The sequence below is a fragment of the Cyanistes caeruleus genome, chromosome 2, assembly GCF_971803275.1.
Source record: "Cyanistes caeruleus chromosome 2, bCyaCae1.hap1.1, whole genome shotgun sequence".
Classification (NCBI taxonomy): Eukaryota; Metazoa; Chordata; class Aves; order Passeriformes; family Paridae; genus Cyanistes; species Cyanistes caeruleus.
The window spans coordinates 76,578,225-76,604,815 of NC_141702.1; the positions used below are offsets into that span (position 1 = coordinate 76,578,225).

Below are 26,591 nucleotides of genomic sequence, written 5' to 3' on the forward strand. Positions count from 1 at the left end.
ATTATGCAGTTGTTCTTACTGCTCACCCAAAGATTCAGTCACAAAGTGCTAGGCCAAGAACCAGGCCAAGGGAAAGAGAAGGCAGATCTGTAAGTGCTCAAAAGATAAGTGGCCCTTATGCGCTGTTGGTGGAAGAAGAGTTAATTCATGACTGAAGCAGTTCATTTTGGAGAAGATATTTTTTGATTTTGGTTTGTGACCATGGAATGGCTTTTAAGAAGACAGAGGTGCCATCCTAAAAAGTGTTATCAATGAAAAGAATGCAAAAGTGGTGGAATGGTAGAAGAGGCAGGCGGAGAACTGCATGCCTGACTTCAGAGAACACATGTACACATATGTGGAAATTTGTGATCTCATACTATGCATTTATTTGTTAATTTTTGAAGTATTGGTGAATAGATGGAATCTGGATCACTGCAGATTAACAGTTACTTGACTATACTCCAACTACCTGTTGGAGCATATGCATGACTTTTTTGTTTTGTTTTGTTTTCCTATGTAGGGGGCATAAGGAGGTGTGTAGTTGGGGTGGGTCTACACACCAGAATTCTCCTGTTCAGCAATTATCATATACTTGAGTTCTATACTGATACGCAACATCAATCAACATTAAACCATTCCTGTAAAATTAAATCACATTAATTGATTCTAGTAGGACTGTTACAGAACCTATGAAGAACTCTTTCCCAAACATGTAAAATAGCAGATATTCTATGATAATTTCTTAGGCAGGAAGTCATGCCAGTTATTTTTAGTGCAGAACATTTTTGCTTGGCTGCATTTTAAACTTAAAACTGTATTTTTAACTGTGGGAATGTAATCATGTATTATATTTTTTTTTTTATTCAGCAAACAATATGGACAGGGAAGTATTATAGCATGTCCCAAACACCAAGGGAAAAACATATCTGAGATCATATATGCTAAATCAACTGAATCCAGTACACATTGTTTTTGTCTAGTTTTTGAGACATTTGATTACCTGATATTAACTCAAGTTAAAAGATGGTAGGGGTAACAAAAACATCATAAGAATGTAGGTTTCATTGTATATGACAACTCTTGCATTCCATGGAATGTTATTTTCCAGAAATGAGTAGTGAAAGATGTTTGAAAGAAAGCTGCAAAAACCCATGAAGCACAACGTTCTGTAATATTGGACCACAGGGAGAAATTTCTTTTTGACCTATAATTTTCATCCTTCTGAATGCAACTGCAGATACTGCGCTTACTCATCTAAAGTGTCATTGCAGTACCTCCTAGGGACAAGTACAGTACTGTAAAAACATTTACCAAGGGCTTCAACAGTTAATGACTGTTGTTTGAAAGAGGAGGGGAAATGGGCATTTATCTCTTTGCCTAGAGCAGCAAGTAACCCTACCTCTAGGACAAGTGCTGTGAGTCCCACTGTAGAGGAGGATTAGTGCTAGTACATTATTTTCCTGTGTGCAACAGCTGTGAGAAATCTCTTCCTAAAATCTGACTGAGAGCTAACAAAAATAAAACTAAAACATCTGTTCCAGCTGTGCACAGCTGTTTCTGCCTCTGTGGATATATCTGCAGCACATTCACTACCATAGCTGCCCATTTTCTTGTGCCCTATCAATTAATAGGAGTCTACAACAGAATTAAAAATAAAATCTGGGGAATCATTAAATTTAATAATTTTATTTCATCTTTCCTGATTCCAGTGATTCTTCTTCCTTTCCAAGTTCTCCGTGCTTTATTTTTAGCCAAATACTTTCGGGCAACCTTGTCAGTAAATAAGTAAGTGAAAGTGTTGATAAGAGCAAAGAAGCTGTCCTATCACTTCTGCACTCCTCCTCCCATTCGTCACAGTATTACTCAGAAATTACTTCTACTGAACCATGTTCAGTCAAGCAGCTGAGTGTACTTGATAAGAACTTTGAATATGCTCATTTCCTGTTCTTTTGGACCTGGCTATATGTTTTCTGTCGATATCCATGCACCCAGTGATCTTTTAATCAGATGTAAATCTGGAACAGGACACCTGGTCTGAAATCCCTTTTACTTGCACTGCTTTCAAACACCAGCTTTGAATTGTTTACCTTTGCTACTTTATCACCACTTTTGTTGTATTGAAATTCCCTCTATAGTATAAGCCAGAGGTATGACCATCATAAAAACTTTGAGCAGGTGTCCTATTTTTTATTCCACCATTTTTTCCCTGCTAAATCACATATGACATGCACATCTAATTTTTCTTGTTTCCTGATAGTATGCAGTAATACCTAATTAATATCCATCTTAGTTCTCAACATTAACCCTCCCACCAGTCATATTAATGCATGGATAGCTGTATCATTTGTGCTACCCTTTTATACTACATTTGTGGCAGATTCTGAATCATAGGGAAAGGAAAATCAAAAATTAACAATTGAAGAAGCCCCAGGAATATGGAAAGGTCTACTCAGTATTTTCTTTAACCCTTGGTACGAGCAGAAAGAGCAGATTTTATTTGCTAGTAAGTCCTTAAGTCTGTGTTAGATACAAACTTCAGCAGGGACTTCCTCACTTAGTCTAGGATCATTCATGAAAGACCTATTACATGTTTGCTGTGAACATTCTCCTTGATTCCCCATGAGTTGTTTATATTTTATTTAATTTAGAACTGATCTTCAAGGTTTCCTAGAAGATCAGCATTGTACTGGAATCATATTTAGAGTATGTTGTATTGAAAATAATTCTAGGAAATAAGAGAAAAATTTATTTTGATAACTCTGAAGGAAAAAAAATCAAAACAGCAACATCAAAACTTATTAATGGGCAGAAATAAGAAAATTCACATAGGCTGGCCATGAATAAGAACTGAGGAGCTTCTAGTCATGAGAGGGGAGCTTCTGAGTAAGAATGGTGCTGGGGAACCCTGCCCCACCCTTAACTAATTGTAATTGTCAGATTGATTACTAGTGGGAGAATATAATGTATTTTATACAATAAAAGATGGATTTTGACTGTCACCATTGGACACAAAATGAGTCACATGGATGCAGTTCAAGGTGTGGTGAAAGAAAGAGAATCCTTTATTTATTCTTTCAGTATTTATGGGTTTCCAACCACGACCAGGGATTGGATAGTCAGGTTACCACCTTCCCAACCACACTGGCTGTGAGAGACATCCATCAAAAGGCATGTCTTTAATGGAATGTATAAACACCCATATTTATAGTTACTTTCCTGGGAAAGTGGCTAGAAATTATTAAAACAATACCAAAGGCCTGATTCTCAGGGTGACATTTGACTGCCTCCTAAAGCCATCTTAACTGTCCAGAAAGCCTAGATGAATAAACTAGGTGCTGAACAGGGAGAGGCTGTGTGACTTATTTGTTGGCTCTGTGTTGATAAAGATCCTTTTTATGGTTTGCTTTGTGGTCTTCTGAGCAACACGATGGTGTTGGTAAATCCATGAGTTTAGGGTTCAGGAGGAGCAGTCACACAGAATTGGTGTGCCCTACTGGGGATGGACCGTGTTAAGGAACAGTCTTTGTGCTGAGACAGAATTGGTCCATTTCCACTCTTTGAGAAAGCCCGAATACCTTCAATTTCCTTTTTGTATGGTGCTAGCATACACTTGGATTGCAAATTAATATGAAGAGAAGGTGAAAAGGAGTTGTTTTAGGTTAGTGAAATAAAGACTAATTGTATAGCAAAGATGACCTGAAATATGCAATACGTGAAATGTGCTGACTTCTGATTTTTGCTGCCCACTATAATTACCCTGGAGAAAAAGTTGTTAAAGGAATTATATAGAGAAGTCATGCATGCAAGAATATACTTCAGTCATGCACTTCTCTGTTCACTCACAACACAGGTTGCATCTTTCTACTAGCTCAAATAAGTAGCTCAGTTTAGCAAACTTGGAAGTATTTGTGTTGCTACAAAGTGGAGCTTTGAATCAGCTATTTAATCAGGTCAATATTTTTATTGAACTTTACAAGTAAAGAGAAAATTTAATTATTCTTTATTACATATTCAATGTTATACATTTCTTCGTTGATAATGCCCTCAAAGCATCATAGTTTAATATAATTAAAGATATTGTCTCTTCCTCATTTATATTTTAGTATCAAACTATTACAGATGCAGATTTCTCTGTTTGAAAAAACTCTTGAAAAGTTGCCAAAGCCTGAGCAAACACAGAATCAAAATATGTTGATTACAGACTTAATCCAAATAAAATATACAGTTGAAAAAATTTGGTAAACTTCTGTTATTATCATTTCTTCCTATTATTATTCCTTATGTATTTGGTTTGGTCCTATTTATCCTTGCAAAATTTTCATGGTCAAATTAAGTAGGAATTACAGGGTATGTGTGTTTATTGTATCAGACCAACTCTGGTTCCTACCATATATTCAGTCCTTTCTGAAATGTAGCAAAGCACCATGTGTTAGTAAAATTTATTTAGTGTTCTTAGTTAGATCGGAGAAAATTATTGAGATAAGTTTTGAAAAAATCATTTCAGTACTTCTTTAGCTGTTAAATTATTCACTTCCAGTTAGTGTTCTAAATGTTTATGGTATACAAAATATTCTGTCCATGTAATGAAGACCTCTGGATAACAGAAGAATGAAAGAAAGATAGAACAGAATCTTCTAGCTCATCAAAACATCTTCTAGCTCAATTTTTATATAAGTAGTTATCTACTACTTCCCTCCAAATTGCATTGCTATACAGTTTCACAAGGTCATGTGAAAAAGAGGCGTATTTCATAAAATGGTTGAAATAATATTAAAAATTATTACATAGCTATAAGAAGGATCTCTTCATATGCAGCTTCATATAATTTTCTGTAATTTTTTTAAAAAGGCCACTTTTCAGGAGTCAAAATTTCATGTTTTTGGAACCTGATTTCAAGGTCAAGTAATGCAAAAATTTCCCTACCCCACTGGTGTAGAATTTATTTTTTGTTTATAATCTTTCAATTTTGCTGAATTACCTGTTTGACCTTAATAATAGATGCATTAGTTCATTTATGCCTCCCTGTGACTGGATTATTTATTTCCACTTTTATAGAGAGAATTAATTTGATGCTCAAATTACTTGAGAATGACAAAGAAGTTGTTTAAGTGGTGGTAAGCATAGGGGACTTAAAGCATATTATCATTAGAATGGGAAAAATAGAGTAAACCCTGTGGGAGATGAGAACTCAAAAGTTTAAGACTTCATTTGATTAAGAAAAGTCAGAATGAACACTGTAATGGAAATGTAGGAGTAGATAGACTTCACGAAGCCGCTTAATCAAACTTGTCATCCATGGCAGGATCAAATATGCTGAAATTAATCCAGACTGATATTTGTCTAGCTTGTTCCTAAAAACCTCTGAGGATGGAGATGCTGTCTATTCCAAGCAATCTGTTCCATGGAATATCTGTTCTTTACTACAAGAAAGGATGTCTTGTGTCTTCTGCTCTGGTAGGCAAGCTGATATTTTTAAGTTTTTCTGCCTGTGGACATTAAGAGCAGATTGTCACTGTGTTCTTCTGTCTGTTTGCCTACTGGAAACCCTCCATGATATCCCCTTTATCTCTTTTCTAATTTGCACAAAGTTAATCCCTTCAGTCTCTCTATGTAAATCATGTTTACCAAAAGACTTAATGCTCTGTTGATTTCTTTTGAAAAAGCTCATTTAGCCATATTTTCCTTAAATTGGGGTGCTCAAAACTAGGCAGAATATTCTTCAGCAGTGGATAGAGCACAATTGCCCTTGGTGTATTATGTATGTCATATACTTGCCGTATTGAAATATGTCTCAACTCGCTTGCTTGCTCTGCATATTTTGTGGTTAGTTTGTACCTATTTAAGGAGGTACTCTGCATTTTTTTAAAAACTTATTTCTTTCAAGTTGCTCTTTTTCCTTTTTCTGGTTCATTTGGAGGTTATCTCTTTAAGTTTGATCCTGCCTTTGTTATCTTTCCAAGACTAGAGCTAGAGGTGAAAGGTGTGCTCCCTAGTCAGTCCTACCGGATGTTGTAAACTTTGGCTAGACGAAGATTCAAGGCCTGGTACTGATAATTACTCTGAGAAGCATTAAATGATATGTGCATTGCATTATAGAAATGTTATGTGAACTCTGTTTTCCCATATTGCTTGTGAGACTCTTGTTGAGGATGCTGTCAAGACCTAATTTCTAAGGTACCCAGACTAAATTTCAATCAAACAGGCAATATTCTCTGGCAGTCAGTTTGTACTTTAGTCAGTTTTTAAAATGTATGGCATACTAGACAGGTACTATAGCTAAGAAGAATGTGACTTCAGGGCTAAATAAAATTAAAAAAAATAAAACAAACCCCTACCATATAATTTATTTTCAAGGAATGAAAATAAGCCACAGGAGTAAGAGTTGAAAGAATGAATGTTGAGATTCCAACCTAAATGAGACCAAGGAAACACAGTTGCTGGGTTGTTTAGGTAGCTTTCTGGCTTCTTTTGGTTCTGGCTGTGTCCTACTATTCTGTGTTTCCTGTTGTATCCTCATATGATTGACAAGCTCACAGAGGATAGTGAGCTTCTTTCTTTGCCTGACTGCAAGAAAAACATATATAAAGAAATATATATAAAGAAAAAGTGAGGTTTTTTTATAATGACAGCCTATTAATGACATTCACCAAAAGATTACTTACCCATCAGTGGTAGTTAGAATAAAATGGTGTGAAAAACCAAACCACCTGAAGCAAGGGTAAAGATCACCAGAGTGATATCATGGTCACCATACAGTTTCCCCATCTATGCCCATATAAACCTATAGGGCTATAGGTTTACCTAGGGCTATACCTATGAATCAGTTGGGTTTTCTGTCTTCTCACTCAGAAAATCATAGCTAGAGCATGAGGGAAATTTTGATAAATAATATGCTGAGTAATTAGTTTGAGAATCCTTCTCGAACCACTGCAGCAGTCCATGTATGTTCAAACTGGTAGTATTTTTCTTAAAAGTAGGACATACCACTTGGTCTTACTGCCACAGTGCCTGATCTTGTGCCTTCTGAAAAGATGCCTTTCTTCTTGGCATGGGGCTAGAAAAGAAGAATGCCAGCTAATAGTCTGTCATTAGCTCTTGGATTCTGTCCTAGAAGACTCTGAGAGATTTATCATACATATTTTTATAGTATTATGCTTTAAAAATACAATTTTTAAATGTTTAAAAAATTAAAAATTTAAATTTAAAAAAAAAAAATGCAAATTTTTCTCAACTGTATTTGATACAATTTTTTTCATCCTTCCTCTGTAGCTGAATTTGAACATATAAGCTGCTTGTCCAAATAGAGGACAGTAAGGATAAAGGAGAACTGTCCCACTAAAACATCTGTAAGTCTCTTTATTAGTATGGGATGCAAAACACTGTAGTATTGTATGAAAAATTTTCTAGTGTTCATTTTGGCTTTATTTAATTGATCTGTATTTCCTGAACTTGTGGCAGTAAAATATAACACACACCCACTTAACCAGCTATTCAAATGTGCAATTACACACAGGGAAGGCTAATCATGCTTATTTTTCTTAGTGTTACCAGCCTCACTCTGTTTTTATAGCACAGAACACATTAAGGAAGCAAAAGAAAAAAAAGTCTGTGGCCCAATTAGCTCCCACATTATTATTTATACACTTATCTAATGCCATTTGCAGGATACGAAAGAGTTGAACAATAAAAAAGTGCCACTGTGATTATATTACACCATAAAATAAAGCATGCCAGCCTGTTAAAGGCTAAATCAGTGTGAATCTCATGCATCATCAGTTCCTTTCTAAATGTTTTTTGTTCCTGTAATGCAGCTGTGATGATGGATAATTTATATTCTACTTTCATTTTCTGTCTTTAAGTGGTTTCAAATTCTAGATATGATCATCATGTTCCACAAATCATTTATGAAATTCAGGATATGTTCTTAAATACAGATTCTGTATGCTTTCAAAGAAGAACCAAATTGCACTAATTACCTTGCAGTCCCTGCTTTATAAGATTTAGGGTGGTATTTGTAAATGGCTTATGCAAAATTAATCATACCTTGCAAAGTGCGTCAGGAGAATTGTTCACAGCAATGCAACTTAATCCTTTGGATGAAGTATTGGTTACAAGACAAGAGAGAGCAAGACTGATTCAAAATTCTTCTTGCTATTGCTCTTCTGCATGTTATGCAAACAATGTCATGTCCCAAAGTTAATCTATTATTTTTAGCCATCTTCTACATTATACAGGTTTTGGAGGAAGAGTGTTTTTCTTTACTACCGAGAAAAACTGAACCTTGGTGTTAGTACAAATTATTAAACACAACTGTAATGCAAATATTAAGTCATATTTGCCATACAGTGCTCATTAATGGAAGTAATTTTTCATTCAGGATTTGCCTGATATTTCATCCTAAAGGCACCTAAAACAGGTGTTGTGTTATAGCTGAAGGAATATGGAAACTCGTGGCTAGGATACCTCACTGGAAAAGACTGGGAATTCAGTGCAAATAGATGGAAGCAAGAGTGGTTTCATTCTTCTGGTGGTGCAGCCATGATAAATTCTGCTGTAACACCCTAACAGTTTGATTCTCTTGTGGCAACAAGAGACAGAGTACTGCCAAATTGAAAATTTGAGTAAAAAGTTGGCAAAGTCCCAGAAAAAGGGCCATGTATAAACTTGACATTAAGTCTTACAGCTTCTGTCACATCCATTTCCCTGAGATCTACTTTTACCAGCAAGTCTTCAGCAATATGCTTCAGTCTTGACCAGATGCTCTGTAACATATTTAGCAGCATTTTCTGTGTTAGATGGAAGAAGGGACTAGGCATCTGCTTTTCAGTGGTGTGCAGAGTACAAATAGCTCTGCATCCTCACTTTGTTTTCCAGCATCCAGGTATTCACTGATATTTGTGAATAGGGAGGAAAAAGAAGAGTAAAATGTAAAAATATTAGAAACCACTAACAGTTCTCTTTGGTGGTATTAAGTTCAGAAAGATCAGAGTTTCTTATAGAGGAGCCCTATTTGCTCCCTGTATACAGTTTATGTTTGAAAATGTAGGGCTGGTAAAGGGACTGACATGATCATCCTCAGAAAATACTAGAAACTCATTTTATGCAAGGAAAACCATGAATTCAGCCCTGAAAATTCTTGAAAAGAGACTATTTGAGCCCTACCAAGACCAGCACATTCAAAATCGTCAACTGATTTCTGAAAAACAATGAATATTGCTTTTCATAGTTGACAACAGCGAAAAACAGTCAGTGTATTGTTTATTAGTCCAGGTATCTGTCTTCTTCTGTTATGTCTTATCTTTGTTTAAAAATCTGCAGAAGTGATAAAATATTCATTTTAATATGCAGTATTAATAAAATGCTTGGCAGTTTATTTCTTTAAAATTCTGGATGTGACTGTGAGAGAAAAGTTGAGACCAACACCTTTTTAGATTAGACACTTTCTAGGTTATACTTTGCTGGTATAACAACTTGCCTGGCAAAGTATCACAGTGTCAGTAACTTTTTTTTGCTAAAAGCTCTTCTCTTGTGCTTGAAATAATTTGTGGGTGCTTGCATTTGTTCTATTAGGTTTAGGCTGAAGTACCTAAATTATAAAGTATTATCTATGATCTGTTTCTACCAGAAATTTAAAAATGCATATTTTGCTGAGCAAATTGGGTAGTTAAATAAGGAAAAAGGTCACAGAGTTACCTGATCTGCATATGTAGATAGACATTCTAAATGAGTGCACATTTGGACTAGATTATTTGAATAGGAACATTAACGCTTCCCATGTTCAGATGAAATATGTACAAAAATGTTTTCAAGACAAGGGCATGAATATATATCTGTATATTTTGAATTTTTTCATGAAGACAGTTGTATAGGCTGCAAAATAATGCACCTGCTCTTTAAAATAATCATACATTAGTGAATTCTTAATAGATTTTCCCCTTCCATTGGTTAGCTTACTAATTGCACTATTTGTTCAAAATAGTGTATCTTAGTCTGTCTGCTGTTCAATTATTGAATAGGAGAGATAACCAGGAAAGTAAAGATTCAGTGTTTTGAGCATCAGAAAATTATTTTCGGTATTTTTAGCATGTGCTTCTGTAGTTTTTATTAGAAGAGAATTCCATGTTCTTTGTATGATATTTCTGCCATGAAAATTGAGTATCCTTTTGGGATAAATGTGTGAAGAAAGACAAATCACAAAAATAAATGGAATTACAAGCAAACAATTTTCAGCTTTTGTTCTCAGGACTCTTTTATTTTTATTGAAGTTTCACTCAGGGAATCTTTCCTCGTAATGTAATCTTGAAACAGTTTGGTTCTTCTCTGACCTTTGTATTCAGAAACATTTGTTGAAGTGGTTTTGCATGTATATTTCTCCCCCTAAGGTATTGCAGGAAATTCTGATCAGGGACAATTTCACTTAAGTGTGAAATGGCTCTGCACAAGATCACAGGTTTAAAGCAGGCATACAGATACTTCCTTCACATTTTCCAAATAACTCCCTCAGTTTCATCAATCTGGCATTTTTGCATCTCTCTATCTCTAGATTAAGAAACAGCAACTTGTATGCACCATCAAGGAAAGGATATTTAAATTTATTTTCTCTCCAGCATGGGGCTTGACTGGACTGCCTTGCTGTCTTTCTTGTTTGGATCAGTGTATCTGTGCTCCAGCTCCTCAAGCCCTGTTTGCATTACATCACCAGAAAAATCTGAGGCTGATTTTAGTTGCTCTTTGTTGACTCTGAGGTCTGAAAAGATCAGCTTTGTACTTGCTGGAAACAGGGAATAAATAAAAATGTTGCTTTTGTACCTTACTTGTGGTCTGCAGGACCAAGGGACGTTTTTGTGCTACTCTGATTTTTGAGGCTGCTTCTCCCTGTGCCACTTGGCTGTGGTTTGTCTGCACACTGGGGCTGCAGCATCCTCACAGTGCTTTGCCTGAGATGGGAGCTGAGATGTCCAGCTGACTCTTCCATTGTACTTGAGGTACTGCATCAGCTCTCCAACTTTTTTTTCTTTTAACCTTAATTTTCTGACAGTAACTTGGTCTGAGCTATATACTAGTAACGACACCTTAGGGTCTAAATCATTTTAACCTTTCCACATCACTTCATCCAAAATGCCAAACAGTAAAAAAGGTCTCAAAACCTGTTGCACAGCACTGACATCTAAATTGGAAAAACTCTTTTTTTCATGGCAAGATGACTCAGAGTTTTCCCCTCTATTAAAAATATATGCTATATAATAACTTTGTGGCAGCTGCAGTGGCTTCTCACATTAGTTAATTAGAATAAGGAAGCTATTCTAGCAGAGGAATGAGAGTGTGAGTTAGTATGTTGCTTAGTTATCCTTAACAAGTGTTTCCCAATACCAAGCTTTGAGAACAAGCTGTTAAAAGTTTAAAAACCTTACTAACAAGGATAATCAAGCTTTTTAATGACAAAGTCTTTGCAGAATCACAGTGCAAAATTGTGATTATGATTAATTTCCTTAGGGGATGCATGACTGACAGCAACTGAAGCTGGCTATCACACAGTCATAAATTGAGATATGGTTATGTTCTGCTGTTTGCTCACCAGGGGCAAAAAATACAGACTGGCATGTTGAACTGCACTGGGCATACAGTATCTTTTAGCAGAGCAGGATTAAATCTTCAGTACTTTTGCCCCAAACTCTTTCTGACCTTTCTCTGTGCTCTCTAGCGTATTTGACATTCCAGAGGAAGGCACAAACCAGCATAGCAAGCACTTTCAAGGTTTTTTGCAAGGAAAGTTGTACAAGTTATTCTGAATCCCAGTTGACATTATGTTCTACCATTTGCATTTATTGTCTCAGTAGCATTAAATGTGTGACCAAGTCTAAGTAGACTGTTCACTTTCTTCTTTCATATAAGGGCAACCTATACCTAATGGTCCTTTTTAGCCTCACATTGTCAAGCTGCCATCAGAGGAGATACGGCTAGAATGCATCTGAAGTGCTGAACTGTCTGGAAGTTGCCAGCTGTCTGTGGTGCTCGGCCTTTTGGCATTTTATTGAAAAGTTTTACAGCATCTTGAATCTATGGCTGTAAGAACAGGACTGAAGCACTCTGCGTGCCACGAAAGCAAGTACTCTCTCCACGGTTTTACTTCTTGTGCTTGGTATGGTATGAACTTGGAAATCAAATGTAGGATGTTCTAAAGAAAGCTGGCTATCATTACCCAAAATCCAAACTTCCAGGATTTTTAAAATACTTCTTAAATCTTCATTTATGCTCTACAGAACGAAATGTCTTTTTTAAGAATTTTTAGAAACAAGCCCATCTGCAACAAGGAGGTACCTAAAACACTTTTCTTTACAGAAGGGAAGGATGAAAGGTAGAGAAATGTGGAGTTTCATTTCATAGTTACAAAACACGATCCTACTGCCATTGTCTATCTGTGTTCTTCTTTACACTCTATTTACTATAAGCTAGAGAAAACATTTTGGTGAATCTTTGAAGGTATGTTTGTTTGTTTGTTTGTTTGCTTGTTTGTCTTAAAAGCATTTGTTTGTTTGATTTGTCTTAAAAGCATATACCAGACTTCATTACCTGTGAATGGGATTGGTGATCATAAATGACTTGAACATTTTGAAAACATTATCCTCAGCCATCATCATGGCTATGTTGCTGTTTCAGCTAGTCCTTCAGTCTTTGCAGCATTAGGACACAACCTGCTTGACAAAGAGGTGTCAGCCCATAGCAGGATGGCTAGCCTGTTGAGGCATAGCAGCTGTCAGGAGAGAAGAAAAAGAGCTTCAGTCTTCCTTTTCCTTAGCACAGGTGACAGCTGAGGGAAACAGAGCTAGTTTTTAATGCTGGAAGCAGTTTTTATTTTGGAAAACCAATTGTGTCCTTTTCTTTTTGTTTTTCCTAGTGTATTAGGATATACTGTGCCAAAAATGTTAGAGTCATCCCATGGAAGAGAACTCTGTTAAACCTTTTGATTTTTCTTTAGGAATATAAGCTTTATCAGACTTTTTTCTTTCTTGAAGAATTTTGCCTTCAGTTAGTTTGCAAAAAAAAAAAAAAAAATTATTACAAAGACCGGTGTACACAATAGTAATGTTATGGGGTTTTCCATCTCTTTGAGATGTAAAACTAGCAGAAAAAGGTTTTGTTGTCAAAAGTCATGTTGTCAAAAAGGGTTCTTTATCAATATCAATTTTTTGTTCAGACAATAAAATGAAGACTGAGGTGCTTGGGAAATGTCTTGCAGAAGTGAAACATTCAAGCTGACTTGCGTGGCTAATCAAGACAAATAAACAAGCCTAAACTTAGTTAACTGAAAGGCACGACTAAGCAATTACCCACACTGTATAATACTGTTTTTATGCAGCCACCCACTATCTCCTTTTGAAGAGAGTAAAGAGAAACCTTTTAGAAGTATGGCTTTGTGGTACCCACCTCATCAGAAAAATAATATGCTGCTCAAAAAAACCTTATGTCAAGGTCCTTGAATCATAAAAACATCATCTGAATTGTGATGGACCTGAACAATTATTTGTTATGTAGTAGGCAGGCACCATGTAGGAAGATTGCCATGCTTACTTTCAATTCTTTGCAATACTTAAAACAATTACTTAATAGACAGAAAGTGAATGGCCACAGTGATTGACTGTTCAGTAAATACTGTAGCTGTCTTTTAGACCAAATGATCACTCTCTTAATTGTTTTCTATGCTAACTTGCTGGAGATGATACAGAGATTTCTGGCTGGGACATGACACAGGGATTTCAGATGACTTTAGGAGTAAATGGTAAGCATAAAAATGTCTAAGTTGGTAGCCACTGGATTTCTAGTTGATTCAGGTGCTATTCAAAAAGATCCTGCAAAGTTAAGTGCTGGGTAAACAAACCAACAGTGGCATATTTATCACAGTCTGGGATCCAATTATCCAGGGTTTGACTTGTTTTCAGTAAGTTGAAACTAAATATTAGGGGGAGGTCTTGTTATCCAGTGCTTTAACAGGAGAAATGCAGTCATGTTTATTGAATCAGATAATGAAGATATCAGAAGGCTTAGTAGTTAGTGCTGTAACTTAGAATTAGGCATCTTTCTATTTCTAAAGCCACACAGTGAAGGATTTACAAAGTGCTTTCCTGTTGAAAATATTTTTATTTCAACTATAATGCTGATTAGTAAAACTTTTCAAACAGAATATATCTTCAATTTTGACAGTTTAGGAGTATAAGTCTCTAACCCAGTGTAATGGTTATAATCAGTTTTTGAAACACTGGAATCTGCATCGTGCGTGTTGCCAATCTCCACATGTACCTTTATAAATCTTTCTGTGGCAGTTGTAAAGAAACATCATAAGAGTGTGATCCAGCTATACCTCCTTGAGAAATTCAGTGAGAAAAACAGGTATAGCCTTCCTGACATTACTGTGCCTCTTTTCATATTTAGAATTCTCAATGCACATAGTGCCTCCTTTTAGTGTCAACCCAGAATATAGGCTTATTTCACATTACAGTGGTCCAATCTGCATGGCATTAATAAGATAAATCTGAATTGGCATCATTTAGGTCTTATATCTCATGGAAATATTATTTCATATAGTTCAAAATACATGGATTGCTATCATTGATTTGTGAGTCTGAACAATTTGAGAGAAGTTAGCTGTGATTTTGAAAACCTGTTTCTTCTTCCTTACACAGGGTTAAAATAAGGAAAAGTACTGAAAGTACTGGGTGTCACATAAGGATCAACATGTAAATGAAAGCAGTCAGGGCTTAGGGATTTTACTGGGGTCCTTCCCTTAAATGTGTTCACTGTAAAATTCTTCTGTAAACTGTAGGCAGCCTACTTGGAAAATCATTTCCTGTAACTCTTAGCCTTTCAAGGACTATGTCATGATGCTACCTGCAAGGAACACTGTAGTCTCTGGATAAAAAGAAATCTATCCTAGGATGGTGATTTACAGTCTTGACAGATCTCAGTGGGATGCATATTAACCTGGCTATCCATTAAGTGCCTTCCTGCCTTGAAAAGGCCTGTTTTTAAGAGCTTCCTTAACTCTCACTGGTTTAGAATGATGGCAATTAGCACAACTACTAGCAGATGTTAATCATGTAGCTTAATGCACTGCTGGAGGGCATTTGCATTTTGGTGGTGAGCATGGTGTAAGTACCTGCACAGAACAGATTAGACCATGTTGCCCTGTGTGTTTTCAACAGATGCCACCCTCTCCACGCCAGAGAATCTGCTTGCAATGCAGCCATAACTACTTTTATTCTGGCTCAGTGTCAGTGTTTTAAGTCTACCCTAATTCCATGAAAACTTTTGCTTTCTTGTTCTGGGCTAATTCGTTATCCTCTTCCTCAGCACCTTTATCATCTAAGCTCTCCTGAGAGCCCTCACTCAGCTTTGCTGTCACTCTCCTCTTTTTTAGTGGCTGTTCTTGAAAATTCTCTTGTGTAAGTCCTCTATTTTGGCATGCTTTAAAATTTTGCTCTTGACTACTTTTGTTGCCTCATCTTCTACTTTTACCTCTTTAATTATTTCTTTACTAATTATTCCTATACCTGCTTCTTCATTCTGTCTCCCATGGGAGAAGCCCACAGTTTCCTCCCTAGCTCACCTGGAAATTTTCTTTTTCTCATATATAACATGGATTGAAAGTAACACAGATTTTTTGCTTTCCAGATTGTCTACCTGGTATCCACTCACCAGTTTTGCCAACTGAGCTTCTACTCCAACATCCTGTGCTTAAATTGGTCAGCCTGGGAGACTTTCCCAAAACTGGAGTTAAAATCAGAAATGTTAAAAGTTCCACAAAGGAAGCTGTAGTAAGGAAATTCAGTACTTTGAGAAAGGAAGCATAGTTAGGTTTATTTTTTTCAATTAATTTTAAAAAATAAAAAATCCTGCTGATAACTGTGTGCTTGGGTCCGAGGTCCTGTGAGCTGCAGCTGGCCCACCCAAATTTCTACTTATTCAGACCTGCTTTTCTCACAAGACAGAGCTTGAGTTTTGCTGATTTTTTTTTTTCTGTATTCTATTACACACAAAAATTGAAAATGAGGTAGTTTTCTAAATTCCAAATATTTTACTCTATTTAAAGCACTATTCCACACTAATTAAGATCTAGTCCTTTTTCTGATTCTTCCTCATTAGAAAAAACATCTGTCAGCACCTTTCTATTTTACTTTCTAAATCAGTGACACATTGAAAATATTTCCAGTGCTAACAACTGCAATCTCCTTCTCTCCGATTTTCTTATTCTTTCCTTAATAGGAAATATTTCCAAAGTATTGCTCATAAGTAGCCCTCCTTTCCTAGTATTCTGTTGGACAATGTCTTTAGGGTCTCAGAATTAAACCTAAACAATATACAGTTGTCAAAGAAGCTTAATCAAGTATCTTACAGTAACATATTGTGTTGCTATTAGAGGAAATGGTTTTCATTTAAGTTCTTTATATATCAATGTAATTATGAAAATCAATTGCAGATGCTGCAGCATTGCCTTATCCATACATTTATAAATAGAAAGCATGATGCAGACCAAATAGTATGAATGCCCACTTATTTTCCTTATAAGTCTGATTCTACTTATTATTCTGAATTTTCATTTTGTCACTTAAAACGTCATTGATCGTTGTGATCAAGTCCTTCAGCCTGGTGATTTACAACCCCTGAAAAGCAGACATAGTGAGTTCCAGTAAACTGCAAAACAATTAGCTGTAGCCATGGAATTTTCATAATTCAGACTCATTTTTATTTTCCTCCATGCCTGTTACATATAACACTATTGATGGGGGGCTGGGGGGGAAGTGCACATGCTTACACTCTCTCTGTTTCTCTTTTATTTTCTTTTTCCCCTGGTTTGCACATATTTTCTATTTATGTTATGAAAATACTGAAGTATATGTAGAGTATATATATTATTTTTTTATATTTTTTTTAGTGTCAAGTTATGCCTCAGATGAAGAATTGGACTAAGCTTTTTCCCAGGTATAGTGTGTCCATGTTTCAAATGCTTTTAGCTGGTATGACCTGGACGGCTGAACAGCCAGATGGATAATTTCTCCTTTGCTTGGAGTGAAGACCTGCACAATTTATATCCAGGGTGGTAACTAAACCACTCAAGGCCTGGTAGTTCCCCAGTTACTTCTTCACGTGCATGGAGAGGGGAGTTCAGTGTGCTGAAGCCCAAAGGATCAGGTGATATGTCTCTGGAGACATGGGGTGGTGGTCAGTTTTGCAGTCCTGGAAAGACAGGGAAGGATGCCCTAACTTATGTAAGACTGTGTGTAGCTGCTTTTACCTGAGCCAGGCAATTTTGGTGAGGCTGGCTGTGCTGCAAAATCTGTGCTAAAACTTAACAAGGTTACTCTTGAAATCTCTTCTGACAGCTATTTAATGCCTACCAAGTGCTGAGGCTATAAAAATGCATTTTGCAGCAGCATTCAGATAATAAATACTGTGAATGGTTTAAAGTCACTGGCTTGTCTTTACAACTTTATGCTGTAACAACAGTAAAGTTAACCTTATGCCAGTTCTCGTTTCATTTAAACAGACTCAAGTATTATCTCCATGTTCTTGATATGACATGTACAGCATCTTTTTGAAAACAACCGTGACAAAATCTTTATACAGAACATGAATGTAGTGAAGAGGAGTATTTAAGGGGTAGCACTGTTCCTCAACAGGTAATGTTCTGTAGGGGTGACTTAATTTCTTATTTAATTATATTTCACACCTATGGTTTGGAAATATTGATTAAGAGAATAAAAAAGTGCAGGCTTGTTTGGTTAAAAATCTCAATGGTATTGTTAGGATGTGTTCAAAGTACATTATTTTTTGAAAGCTGAAAATCTGAAAAAAAGTAACAGTAATAAGTACAATTTAATTGTTTGCATGGTGACTGTGGTCTTATCCCAAGTCATTAGTTTTCCAGCATGCATCTAGGAGGGATGAAACTTGCTGAGTTCCTTCTATGAGTAAATTCTGTATTGCCTTGTATATAGACAAAGTTTCAGCTGCTTACACAGTTCTGCTCCCAAATCCTGTCCAATAAGACATATAATGTACTTAACTTGAACATTAGGGTAGTGCTTGGTCTCAAGTGTGTTTTCAGCACTTGGATGTCTTTATCATGTATGCAAATGCAGTGCTCTCTGAATTTTTATTGGGTGCATAGAAGGATACTTGTCTAAGGCCTGTCTGTCATGATGGAGGACAGTTTATTGCATTAAGGCAGTTTATAGTTCTTAAGGGACTTTTTATACCCTGCAGTGTTTTTTAAGTTATCACACACTTAAAGGCTGTCCTTCAAACCATTCTTACTGCTGCAACTCTACAGCAGATATGTAGTGGAGGTCAGAGAAATTCCCCTCAGTGCACAGGACTCTGCTCCCTCTTCTGGGGAGAGAAAAAAAAAGAAAAAAAAAAAAAAAAGAAAAAAAAAAAAGAGAGAGAGAAAAAGATAAAAAAAAGGCATCCTGTACTACCTGAGTGAGTAATCCAGTTGTCAGCTTTCTTTTTAATTTTCTATAATTTCATCTGGAAATGCACAAGTGTTGGAAAATTATCTGTATTACCATCCTGAATATTAATATTCCAGAGGAAGTAATTTGGAAGCATTTACTCCAAAAACAAACAAACAAAAATTATCACCTCTAAAAAGAAGAAGAAAAATAGAAAAATACAGGTTCATTTGCTTTTGGAAATCAGCAGCATTCTTGGTTACCTGAACTGCAGCCATAAATACCTGTAATATTGTAATTTAAGGCCATGTATAAAAAATCAAATTCAGAGGAACCAGTGAAGCAGAGTTAAGGCATAAAAGTAGAAAGATGACAAATTCTGGCAAAAGTATTTGGTCTATTTCGTATGGCTTTAGTAAAAAATACAATATTGAAAAATAATCTGCATTAGAAAATTTCAAAGTCTGAACTGGTTAGAATCAATGCTTCCTTTTCCCTTCCCCCTTCCTGTCAGATTTCTGATGCATCTGACAGTGCTGCCAGGCTGTTTGTTACCTTTATGGATATCAGAGCCCTGGAAGCTTCTACCTCTGAGCAGAAAGTCATATTCAGTAAAATGCCCTCTGAGAAAGGATGCATATAAATGAAAATAAATCTTTGTCATAAAGAGTAGGTACAAATGCAGTTTCAACAAAACAAGTCACACTGACATTCTTTTAGGTTTCATAAGGATCACCCCTGCACTACAGCAAATTCCACTGGGAAACATTTTTGTATTGCCCACCCTCCTAGAAGTTTTCAGTCCCTACCTTCTGAAATAGTGCAGTGATATAATGAAGTATAATGTATTCTATGCAGTTCAAAACAGTGATTTATTTTTAGGGAGTGAAAAGCTGAGGTTTTTATTCTTTACATTTCCACTGGTTCTAAGTAAGCAACATAAGCTATACATCTAATATCCTTTATTTCACTATTGACTTTATTACTCAAAACCCTTTATACTGGGTTCATTACTAAGAGAGTTTTAAAAATACTTATAAATGGGATTTTTCTCTATTTACCCTCCTTTTTGAGGTAGAGAAATATTATTTATTCAGCTCTTTATCAATAAAATGTGGATAAGTGATGTTGCAGACTTACTTGTAAGAGGGGATTTAAATGGAAAAACTATTCTCATAATAACTGTTGCAGTCTTCATGTCTTGCTGTATTCTGAACAAGAACTTACTATTCTGGAACAGAATATCTGGATAATACAGTGACTTGAAATTTGGTAACTATATAAGGATTTTTATTGTGAGGTACTTGTCCCTCAATGTCTGTTCTATTTAGTTGTCTGTATAGAAAAGACCTCTCTGTGTATGTCCAGCGTATCTCTGACAGAAGAGCCTCAACATTCTTTTTCCAAACCTGAAGCTTCTGCCTAATTTGCAAGGACGTCAATCCTTTCATGAAAATACATGCTACAAATTCTTGAGTTCTTATAATGCCTTGACAAAAAGACTACTTCATATAACTAGCAACTATGCAGGATATTTCTATTTACCTATTTTATGGAGAAGTGTAGGATTTATTTTTTTTCTATCTGGGAAACGCATAATAGCTACAAAGGTGCAAGTTACTCCACTTTGTTGGCATAATTATTGTGATTGTCAGCTACATTCTGATTGCTTATTTTTTCTTAGTGGTGTGATTATCAAAGGCAGCAGTGCTGGGATTTTTGGGTTCCCACATGGCTTGAAAAACTAGAAATTTAAAAACATCTCTTTGACAGGTAATCTGAACATTTTTGATGGGCAGCCTTTAGGGAATAAAGCAGGGATTTAGCAGTTTCATTTTAGAGGCTCACTTTTCTACAGTTATGCTAACAAAAATCCTGATGACACAATGATATGAATATGTTGAAAATGAGGGAGTGAGAGCCCAAAGAGAGATGAAGATCAATTGTGAACTTGAAAAGTTTTCACCTGTGCTCTGACAGGCTCTTTTAACCTGAAGAACTCCCCCTATTCAAAATCAAGTTTTTCAGCGTGGAACACAAACAAAAAAGGCCTCTAATCATACTAAATTGAGAGGTTTTACTGTGCCTCACAAGGGAAAATATTAAACAGTAATAAATTATTTTCATTAGAAACCTAAGCTACCATTATATTTTTTTTTTTTTATTTTTTTTTTTACTCTAACACATGATTAATCTTGTCTGTTTAGTAAATGCTACTTTCCTCAGCAAAACACTCTTACTCAAAGTTTATCCCTGAATTCAGTTTCCCTCTGGTTTGTGATACTCTGCTCTCCTGTTGCTGGTCCCAACAACCATTCAATGGAAACTTCTGTAGGATCATCCTTCTCCACCCACCATTACCACTGTATGGTAATGATGCAGATCCCTCCACAGATAACAGTGGCTGCCTAATCGCTTTTTCTTTTGCCTGTCTTTCCAAGAAATGAGTAAATTTTTCACAGTTTGAATTTTCCTGAGAATGTAAGGACATTCCATTCCCTGAGCCTGTGACCATGGTAATCATAGTACTTGTAGGCTCTGGTTATTTTTCTCTGTTTGAGATAAATGTCTTGATTTAGATTGTTTGTGAAAGACACTCATTCTGTTCCCACTGTGATGCTGTGAACCACAGGTATCAGATTCTCATACTGATTCTGGCCGCCTATGTGCGGTCTCTGCTGTTCATCTGGTAAAAAAGGTGCCTGTTATTCCAGATAAGTTTTATTTCCTAATGCGTTTTTACCTTTTTTGTTTATTTAGATTCTTATCTGTCTTATGTTAGGAATTGTCTTTCATTCTCTATTTTATGTTATGCTCAGCACAATGAGGTGTCATCCTTCCCTGTGTCTTTGGGTATGGCTATAATTCAAGTACTGAATAGGAGTCACCTTTATCTAAGAACATCTAGTAAAACAGTAGCATTTTCATGAGCTAATAATTCATAGAAGCTCTAGGAGCATCTTCCTTCTGTTGCAAACACTTCCATTTATTTTAGTGCAAGGGATTCACACTGAAAAATCTTGAAAAACTCTGGAACTCAGAATCCATCTTTGCTAGTGGTTCCTAAGTGGACTTAATATTGAATCCATTCAAAGAAATATTTCTGAATTAAATCTCAGACTTCCACTGAAGATGGCCTGCAGACAGCACATTGCTGTGCCTAAGCAGATTCCATGATTTGGCTTCACTTCAGAGTTGTGCTGATTTTCTGCTAATGCAGTCTGGGTGAAAATTCCCTTTATAAGGACAACCTTTTCCTGCTTTCTTCTCTTTGTTATATGTTGTTAACTGTTCAAGAAATTATGCTGTAGACTTTGAAAAATAAAAAAAAATACATTTAGGACAAATAAGAGAGAAAAAGCAGAAGAATAACCGGACAAGATTTGAATCACAATTTTGAGAGCAGAATTTTGGGTTCTTGGGCTTTGGGGAAAGTTTTTTGTATCTCTTGTGATTTTTTTAAGGGATATTAATTTAACTCACTGCTTTACTGATAGTGAGATTAATAATAGAATAGCAGAAGTCTCTGGAAATGTTTTAGCAGCATGTAAAGGGAGATACATAAGTTAAAGAGAGAAGAAGAACAAGGTGTTCATAATGTAAAGGAGGTCAGAGAAATGCCAAAGCATATCCAACTCCATTAAAATCCCGTCTGGCAGAGATGGGCCATTTCTTATTTACATCTCCTCCAGAGCAAGTGTGTGAGACATTGCTCTGATGCTGGCAAACTAAACTTCTCTTACTCTTCTTTTATGTTTCTTTAACGTTTCCATAATTTACTTCCATAGTGTAGATGCTGCTCAAGGAGATTTCTATGTACAGGGTGGATGGGAACTCTTGAACTGGCAATAGAGAACTTGGCAGCCTTTGAATTTTCGAGCTTTTTTACGCCTTTTCTTTCCCATGTGGCTTATCTGGCATGCCATGTTTCAGAGTTGGTCCAAGAAATGCTAAAACCTCTTGCACAAAGTTTACTTAATCAAGCTGGGCATAAATAATACTCAGTACTCTGATTTTCCTTGTTGAATTTCCTTCTTAATTAATTATGCTCAAAGTGTGTGTAATGTAAACTTAACATTTTGAGAACAAATACCTTTTTCTGTTGTCTGACTTGTGTTGAATTTCTTAGCTTTTCGGGTTACATTTTGCTTTGATCTGGATTTTTTGTTTATTTTCCTCTGCCAGCAAAAATTATGGAGTGTGAAGAAAAAAGACAAAATCTTGCCATCCACAGAACCCTGTCAAATCAGGATGCACATTTTATCCAGTATAAATTACCAAGCAAAGCCCCTATCTGTGCTTTTTTCATGACAGTATTTCTAATTTTTTTTGTAGTTACTTTCTTTTAGCAGAAATGTAGACAAGTTACTCAAAGGTGTACCAAGTTTGCCAGTTAAAATAAATTGGGAGGAGCTGTTGACTCTCTGGAAACGAGAGAGGCCATGCACAGAGAGCTGGACAATGACAGGGCTGGTCAATTGCCATTTTGTATGAAGTTTAACAGACAATGCCAGATTTTGTACCCAGGATGTACAAAAAGTATGTGCATTCTGAAACGGTGATGTAATAATCATCCCAGGCAAAAAAAAAAAAACAACAACAACAAATAACACCCTATTTATTTTACGTTTTCAGAACAAGCACTTAATGTCCTTGGGGAGGTAGGAGGGCTCTGCAAATGCTTTAATTGACAAATGTGTTCTACAGCACTTATAAGGGGATTTTTTGAAAACCCAGGAGCAGTCAAGATCTGTATTTTTTTAATGGAAGCAGTTAAAAACATACCGTGAGCTATAGAAATTATTAAAAATACCTGTATTTATTTCACTAGTATCTCCAGGATTAATGTTAAGCATTTGGTTTGTTTGTTTGCTTTGGGTTTTTTGGTTAGGATTTTTATGTGTAAATCTGTTCAAGAGACCTGAGGAGTAATTAGTGGGGAGACCTAAACACAGGAATCAAAGAAAAAGAATGAAGATACTCAGTGCTGAAGCTTCTGATTCCAGAGCTAAAACTGTGGAGTCAGTCTCTGATTTTGGATCAGCAAGAGTTCTGTGGTGTAACCTTGATTTGAAATTGAAAATAAAAAGGGACATTATTTCTGACACTGGGAGAAAATCATATATTATATTTTCACAGAATTGCCATTTTAGAATAGATTTGGGACTTACTATGGTATGGGTGTTGCTAAGAGTCTTTCTACTTGATGGAAATATCAGACCTTCCATCCCTGAAATACATTTCCTGAGGGTTGCATATCAGCAATAGGTCTCTTTGCTGTACTGAGGATGATGTATTTCATTTGAGAAGATAACTGACAAGATATCAAGCTTATTTTGGCATGCAATTTAACATTCAACCCCAACAGTTGCAACTGCAGAAGTCATTTTTGGATTCCAATGGCAAAAAAAGGAATAAAATGAAATCGTAGCGTAAACTCCCTTTCAGATGTAATTGTTGCTTTTACTAAAATTAATTTGCACAGAGAGAGGAGCAGAGGGACCAGCTTGATTTTCATCTGAGCAGAAGTATAAAAATTTTAACTTAAATATATAGAGTTGGGAAATTAATGCCAAAAGGATATTTTTTTCTAAATGCTGAAACTTAGACCAGATTAACTGGCTTGAGACCTCTTCTTCATGAAGTGAGTGGTATTTATGCCTGTGGTAACTTCTTTTAAGCACATTACTGCTAAGAAAAATGGGTTCCTGAACCTGTCATACCAATAAGCATTCAGGCACTGTATTTTTATTTTTTTTTTGTTTAGCTATTGCATGTAGCCTGTTCCCTGGATAATCAGGCAGACATGCTTCAGCTGCTGGTTTCCAGTTGTTGCAATAATGTGCTAACATGCTGGTCCCCTGAAACAGCCTGCTTATTAACTGTGATGCCCAAAATGCCATCTGGAGTGTTATTCAGACATCTATAATTATTCTGTCTACTTCTATTTGATTGTCTGCTTTGTTTCACTATGCATGCTCTTAATTTCTTTTCATTTTTTTCTTTCTTTTTTTTTCTTTTCCTTTACTTATCATGGAATCATTTCATTTTTTTCATATAGAAGTACCAACAACTCTCAGCTCTTCTATAAATTTATTTTACATTAAGTTGAAAATACAGACATTCTAGAAAAAAATCTAGGAAACGAAATGCAGAATCTCTCTCAAGTTAGAGTAGAAAAAAAATACCATAATAATCACTTTGGCAGAGACTAGTAATGACAGAGGAACAAATTCTTTGCTTCATGTCTTTGTCCATTTATACTAGCACATAGTGCATATAAAAATCTCCAATTTATATGACAGTGAGTTGCACTTCAAGTGTAAGTGGAAATGACTTTAAGAGGGTCAGGCCAGCACAGAACAGGTTCCCGATGCAATGAAGTGGAAAGGGACCTGTGAGTACACCAACTCAATTGTTTGGTCTGTTTGTATCCTCACTGTTCATTCTGCTATGTGAAATCACTCTTGATATCTTCAAAAAAAACATAATAAATAAAAACTAATTATTTAATTTGGGTAACAAATGTATTCTCTAGGCATTTGCTTTGACTTTTCAATATCGTGCTAGCTAGTTGCAGCCAGCTGAGAAAAGTGTCAAGCTGAAAATAGAAATTAATATGAAGAAGATAACTCACTTGGCAATAAATGTGAAAGATACTATGTGCCATATGAGTTAAACCAAAAAAATTAACACATGCACCCCCTTGGTGTTTTCAACATTATTATATCTTGTTGAAATGTGTCAGTTCTCTTGACAGAATTCTCCTTACATCTCTTGCTGGCTGCAGTCTAGGAAGCATCCAGAGTTTTCTCGGAGCAGCTGTTAGCTCTTCCTTTTTCTGTCTAGTCTTATGTGACTGGAAAATATCTCTTAGAGCAGTGTAGAAAAGGGCGAGAGAGAGTTAAAGGCTTTAATGTGACCCCTGGCGGGTGCCAGCCCTGGCCAGAGGAGTATGTAAGAAGGATGAGGGGGTTCATAAATGGGCCAGAGATTAATAAATAGTCAGTACTTAATTTTATTTTCTTGCGCTGGGAGAATTGAATTTCTAATCCCAGCGCAGCGATTTGCGGGCACTATCCCCATCTAGGGGCAGATCCGAGTAGCTCGGCTGGCGGGAGCTGCTGCTGGGGGAAGGGAGGCTCTGGGAAATACCCACATCCAGCCGAGACACAGCTCGGGAATACAAACAAGCGAGCGCGAAGCACGGTTCCTTTGGTAGCGGGATGTAGCGGGAGAAGCTGCTTAGAGTAAGAAGTGGAAAAAGCACGATGGTTTCTAGGGTGGCTGATGTTGCCGGGCCGTGGCGGCCCGGGCCGGCCCCGGGCGCTGGGTGAGGGCTGAGGCCGGGCCGGGCTGGGGCCGGAGCAGGGCAGGACGCTTGGAAAAGGCCGCCTCTGTCCCTGCGGAGTGACAGTGGGGGGCTGCTGCTTGTGAAGCGTCCTCCGCAACACTCGTTTTAAATTTTAGTGGCTACACTTCAGCTGGGCTCACGTAGAGGTCCGAGACGGAGCACGGGAGCTGAGCTCTCACCCAGAACAGATAACCTCTTGTCCTTTGGGAAAATGATCTTACAGATGAGGGCTGAGGTCGCTGGCAGGACAACGGGGGAAACCTTGCACTGGGGCCGTGTAAATTGTGCCTGACGCCGAGAGAAAATGATTTTGCTCTTTAGCCCTTAACTTTCACGAGTTACTTTATTTACATAATTATCTTTGTTGTTGCTGCTGGTTTTTCTTGCCTTCTCATATAAAAATGGTCTGTGTGAAAATTCATCTTTGAAGATAAAAATACATAAATAGCGAGACAGTTACAAAATATTCTGTGATGTTATTGAAGTGACCTTGTTGCTTTCTTTTTCACTGCATCCTCTTTTTTTTCCTGAAATAAAATTATTTGAACAGGATAACCTCTTGTAACTTTATAGAAAAATGTGACCTGCTCAGTCAGTTGCCTTTGCAGGGCTCTCTTAGCTTGGGGAAAAAGAGAAAAAGAAAAAGAAAAATGACTGCATGTAAGGCTCTAGATTTAAGGTCAGCCATTCTGGCTGATGAATTTAACAGAATTATGTACAGCATTTTCCTCCCCATCCTCCTTCTGATGGAGTGATCCTGAGTAGTAGGAATAACCAGACTAGGGTTTCAACGTGACTATTTGCAT

The 26,591-nt window shown here is 36.5% G+C and overlaps 1 protein-coding gene and 1 long non-coding RNA gene across 4 annotated transcripts in view; both read left to right on the forward strand.

Annotated features, from left to right (window-relative positions):
- PRKN (parkin RBR E3 ubiquitin protein ligase) overlaps window positions 1–26,591 on the forward strand; it is a 682,323-nt gene that overhangs the window by 372,396 nt on the left and 283,336 nt on the right. The gene's annotated exons all lie outside the window — the stretch shown is intronic.
- LOC147654938 (uncharacterized) lies at window positions 15,111–16,511 on the forward strand. Its single transcript, XR_015283482.1, has 2 exons — window positions 15,111–15,247; window positions 15,649–16,511. It is a non-coding gene; the product is annotated as an uncharacterized LOC147654938 (long non-coding RNA).